Here is a 6,270-nt window from a genome sequence, read left to right on the forward strand (position 1 = left end):
ATTTCGGATGTTTGAAAAAATGTACTCAAATTCGTCGTCTCCAGTAAGTGTGCTCTTTAGATTCGGGCTTGAATTGAGCCTTTAGCATAAGACTATGGCTAAAATAGAAACCTTTATTTCTATTGCTGTAACTACTTGTAACTGCGAAAATTGGAACGAGCGTAATCTGATGCAGAAAAACGTTCTTTCTAATGACATAGAATGCTAAGAGGTGAGAGAAATTTTTCAACCCTTAAGAGGCAATTTATGTGAAATTTTAGTTAAAGAAATTAAATAGAAAACATTTATAAAAAAACTTGCTAGCAAAACGTTCCGAGGTGCAAAACCTTGGAGCTCGAAGTAATTTTGTACCATATTTCAAAGGTGCTATGGGGTCTCCTGGACGCAGGCCCGCTACAGACAGAATTTCACAATTTCTTTGACGTTACTTTTTAAAGAAATAGAGATAACATTTTTAAAAAATCAGAAAGTATCAAGAAACAAATTTACTGTCTATGGCTTTAAAGCGATTCATATTACAGAGAATATGTGAAGTACAAAGAGAAATACTTCTATTGTTAATATAATCTCAAAAATGAACCAGCGGCAGTTTTACTTGTTTGGGGGCCCATCGCAAGGAATATTTTTTGGGCCTCTTTGGGCGCTTCAGAAACAAGTAACTGTCAAGGCCTACGTCACGAGGGCCCCTCGCAACTGCAACATTGCGACATTTTAAAATTTGCACAGAGAGGTCCCTAGGTAAAACTATCAGGGGAGAGTATCAAAACCCAATTCGGCATAAATAGTTACTTTTGTGACCATCCCCCCCCATCTGATTTGTGAGTCATATTTACGTAATGGCCCTCTCTAAAACCAGAAGCTAAATAAATATGCTGTATGAAAAACCAGTAACATTTTGGGGCTCCCCTTAAATGATGTCACATTTTAAAAAACATTTTTCACTCCCTCTCCGGTCACATGTAACGTTATTTTGCATAAAAATTTTTCAATAAAAAATGTCACACTTTTTGTAACCCCGTCCCCTCTCCTTGTAGCAATTTCATGAACCTCTTTCCCCCTCAAAATATGACATCATTTGCAGACAGCCCCTTTGATATTATTTCGTAACAATGCGGAATAGGCAAACTCTCGTACAATTACACATTTTGATTCATACCTGTATGCGGAAGTTATATTTTATAACTTTGTAATAATGCTCGAAGTTGTACACCATGCTTCTCAAGATACTTTAGAAATTATAGAAAATAAACAACCGCAAATTATAGCGAAATAATGGCTTTAAAATTGAAGGGAGATAAAATGCAACGATTTAGCCATCAATAGTTTTCTCGCTCCCTTCATTCCATCTCAGTGGAGGCGCACGAAAATGTATCCAAATAAAGCATGAAAATGATTATTTTGCAAGAGCGTTTTAGATCTCTTAACAACTTCCACATAATGACAAAGAATTATAGAAGAACAAAGAAATACCTTTAATTTGTTGTAAACTTTTCACCAAACAACTTTGAAGAAAGTACACCAACGCTAGACAAACACAGAAACGAGTACAACGCAAGAACAACGTATTCATATTCGTAACAAACAATTGGGGTATATAGCTATTCTTAGCGGAGAAGCTTTTTACCTCTAATGATCCAATTTTTTGTTCCAGGACAATACAAAGACAACACAATAGATGGTGGTGCCATCTATAGACAGTTCGAGAGAATTTAGAACCAGGCCAGGAGCCGAATAACTTCCTGGTCTGGCACCCCCAGAGGTATCGTCTCATTTGGAGGATATTGTGACTACTACGAGCATATTTAACGTCGCCCAGTCACCATTAGTGACGACGGTGGGTCTTCGACCAGCGAGGATCGAACCCGAGACCCTCCGGCCCCGAGTCCAATGCCTTATCGATCAAGCTGCCACGGCCCGAAAGAACAACACGAAGAGAAGGAAACGAACGAAGTAAACAGTCACAGTGAACTGGTAAGCAAAGTGGGAAAAATATTTAATTAATGTGAGAACATTAATAAATCTAAAAAAGTAACTACTGGTATTTAACTTCAAAAAACGTAGAAAACAGCAAAATGAACTTGCTGAATTACCTGGTATTGCTGGGTTATTCTTCTTCAAGAGCTTGGGAGGTCAGAAGGTAAAAACTTGAGACTTTTCATACCTTCTTTTACATGTACACTGCTCAAAAAAATTAGGGGAGCACATGGTTTTAACAAAATTGAGAAAAACATTATTGCGGAAACTAATTTCCAATAAAGCCTCCATGTTTTCAGGAAACATGAGAGTAAAACGTAAATTTCGGAAGCAAATCAACATTTCTGTCGTCGAAAAGCAGAAAAAGGATACGTATGCAGAAATCGTGATTTAACAGAAGCTCATTTTTTCACTGTCTGAGTAGTGAAATTCAACCGTTCATTGTTTTTACTTCCTTTTACAAAAAAGGATTGTATTCGCGAAAAAATTTTCACGCAAAAATCGGCCTTCATTTCCATTTTGCTCACCCCCGAATGAATGTTGTGTTTTTTTTTTGACTCGACCACACGTGGATATATGCGTAGGAACGTACAGGACACCCGAAATATCCATTTTGACGATCCTCGAGCTAATTACAACGAGTTTTCTCGTGACGTCTGTATGTACGTATGTATGTATGTGCTTATGTATGTCGCATAACTCCAGAACGGTATGTCTTAGAAAGTTGAAATTTGGTACGTAGACTCCTAGTGGGGTCTAGTTTTGCACCTCCCCTTTTGTTTGCATTCGGGTGTTTCAGAGGGGGTCTTTTGCCCCTTTTTAGGGGGAAATCATTGTTAATTTCAATGTAAACTGAAGTGGTGTTACAATTTGGCGGACACTTGGCAATATATCGTCAATCTTTTGATCGCCAAGTTTTGTCACTAACTTGGCGACAAATTTGGCGATTTTTTTTTAAAAATCTGGTTTCAATTTGGCCACTGTTGGTGATATTTAGAGAGAAAACTATTCAATCACATTAACATTACCAATAATGTGAAAATGCCATTAAATTGGAGCAAAAGGAAGTCATGTGAGGCACACATCAGCTCGTTTTGATTGGAAAATGCTACGACGCTATAATTTACTGGATTCCATGGCTTGACGTTTTATCGTGGGACTGGAATCCGGGCAAACACTAAGAACTGTACTAGACGATGTTGGAGAGGCATAATTTCATGTTCCTTTGACTGTTCTAGAGGAGTAAAGTTCTTAGTCAAATGTTTTCTGCTACTTTTTTACTGTATGGTATCTTATTATACGCGTATACTCCATTTTATGTCTTTGCAAGGCTACCTCACAACCGTTTTTTCACTTTTGTGTGATTGCTCTCCTAACTGCTTTGAGCAGTAAACTTTCATAACTACTCTTAAGTATCTTTAAACTCCATGGTTCCCCGAACCCACGGTCACCGAGAGCTTAGGTGGGTTATTCTAACTCAACACTTGTTCACGGAATGAAACATGTTTGGTGCATAAAAAGACCGCATCAGGCACAAAAAATAAATAAACAAAATATATTAAAATTAATGAATTCTTTATAAAATTAATTGTTTTGATTTTTTATAGTTATCACATTATAATAAAAATTTTTTTGCATAATTACTGTTTCCTATTTTGACAAGGAACGGGTTTTGCGAGCACTGCTCCAGGCCTCGGATTCTTGAGTGCATTGGTCTTAAACCTCTTCTTTCCATTTACTCTACTAGACCTGAATCGAAACCATTCCGTATAATCAACGTACCGTATATACCACTATACGTGGTTTAACCAATTAGATGCGGACCAGAAACGAGCTCTGTTTTTGATCCCAGACCAGGAATCGAGCAGCCGCTGATCCAGCATCTCGAAAGGTATCGATTCCAAAAGAGTACTTGGAGGATTACGGCCGAGTTTTCGTGTACTAGCCAACATCAGCGGAGACAGAGTTTCTTCGACCGGCAAGCATCGAACCCGCGACTCTCCAGTTGCTAATCCAACGTCTCGCGATAAGGCCACCGTGGCTCCTGAAAGCAAAACAGTTGTTTAAAATCAAGCAGGGGCCTCTATGTTTCTAGAAGCTTCGTTTTCTAAGTAAGAGGTTGCGGGTTCGATTCCCGCCGGTTCCCTGGGTGTTATTTCCTTCTCTTGTGATGCAAATATTTCCTTTGTATGTCCGGAGGCAAGGCGCATTGTACGAGGTCCTCAATGTATGTAAAGCAATAGCTTCTGTATAAATAAATTAAAAAAAAAAAAAAAAAAAGCTGTAATTTTTGCCTCTTAGTCGGAGCTCATGCTAATCTACAAGCAAATGCCAGACAACTCGTACCAACTCCATAACCAGCTATTGGGCATATACTTCGGGTTTTCAATGCCATTTTTAATAAAATTGAAATCAGAGAGGAACTTCACTCCGGCACTTTAAAAGATCATGGGAACTTTAGAATGAAACGAAGACACGTCTTTGAAAGGTAGATATTTTATTTCAAATTTCATAATTTCATTTTCATTTGCAATAACAGACTCATTTGTATACGATGAACACACAACAAATACATATTACGGACAATGTGTTTCATTTAAATAAAATCATATCTAACAATAATTAAAAATTAATCTTGCACACATCGATTCCTGTAGGAATTCAGTTTAAGCGAACATATTTCGGGATAAATAAAATTGGACTAGAATGTAAATGACTGCTGCAATTGAAAATAGTAATTTGATGTTGATTTCAAAAAAAAGTTTGCTAAATGAAGCAAAGCAGAAAGTATCATGGACGAACCGACTGTTAAAGGGGGGGGGGGACTACAAACAAGAGCTGGAAATTAAAATCAGCAAGCAATATTTGTAGAAGGTCAAAGTTTGGCTTGATAGTGCTCACTTTTTCTTGGGGAATGGTATTAGAGCTAAGTTGAATCCAATTTAACTCAACGCAAATACCACAACCTCGCCCTTTCAATTAGCGACCAAGGAAAACACCAAAACCCTGAACAATTTCAACTCACTGAAGCCTAGCCCAATGATTTTATAGATTGATGATGGTAATGGATGATGATGGTAAGTATTTCCTCAAGCTTTTATTTTTCAATTCAACTTTTAATTACTTATTTATTATTATTATTATTATTATTTGCATTTTTTTTTTGAAGTGATCCCATAGAGTAGTAATAACTTCTAAATAAAAGGGCAGAAATAGGTTCTCTCTGTATATCAAATATAGCTATAAAAAGAAGAGGAATTAAAACTCTTTTGAAAGCAAGCATCAATATGAAAATTCCAAAATTTCTTTAGGAAGGACAGAATATAGTGCAAGGGATTTCTCAAAATCATATATCGTCACTATTCGGGCAAAAGTCACTAAGTAAAGAGACATGCTAAATTTAAACATTCGTACTAAATATAAAAAATAAAGCAAGTTGTTGGCAGCCGACACACTAGCAGTCTGCTGTTTATTTCACAAACTTAGTTTTGAATAATGCAGTGATTATTACAGAACATATGCAAATTTCATCAAATTGCCATTTCTGACAGTGTGGTGGTGGATCTTACAGGCACACGTTCAATAAGCTCCTGTAGTGCTGTCAAACATTACAGAAACAATGCTTGAATAAATGCAGCAAGAGTTACAGTAAAAAAATTTGCAAAGTGCTAAAAAAGGTATGCATAATTTGCAAACACAAACTCTGTGAGCAAACTAATTTACTGTTTAGCTCGCTAAATCACAAACGGTATCATGAGCGCAGCGGAAGAGGTGGGGTTAATCCAACTAAACTCTTCGTTTTAAGCAACACTGCCGATCGTAACATGTTAAATATGCATAGCTGGACACTGGACAGCTGTGGCCAACCTTACCCAGGAGAGAAATCCGGCTGCGTTGATGAAATATTTTTATGTACTCAGGAGGCCTTTTCTTCGAAACCCACAATATATCAATTTAGACAATCACTTTCATGGTGTGATTACTGAATATGACCTTGAGAATTCAAAGAGCGCGTAGCAGAAAATTATATCTGGAACAGAATGAGGCTTTAAAATACTCTGCCCTTTACTGACACCCTTGCTTACCGCCAATCAAAGCACTCTCATATTTGTAAATCTTTTTTCCTTTACTGGATTGGATAGAAAACACAACAGAAAAGTGATTTGTCTGCATTTGAGTTCTTTTGAATGCTTTTAATGCTAAATGTTACCCTGTTCATTCCATTGGTTAATACAAAACGATTCACTCCGAAATTTTGAAGGGGAAACACAGGCCTGGCTCCAGGGGTAGGCGACC

Source organism: Uloborus diversus, chromosome 2 (assembly GCF_026930045.1).
Source record: "Uloborus diversus isolate 005 chromosome 2, Udiv.v.3.1, whole genome shotgun sequence".
Lineage (NCBI taxonomy): Eukaryota > Metazoa > Arthropoda > Arachnida > Araneae > Uloboridae > Uloborus > Uloborus diversus.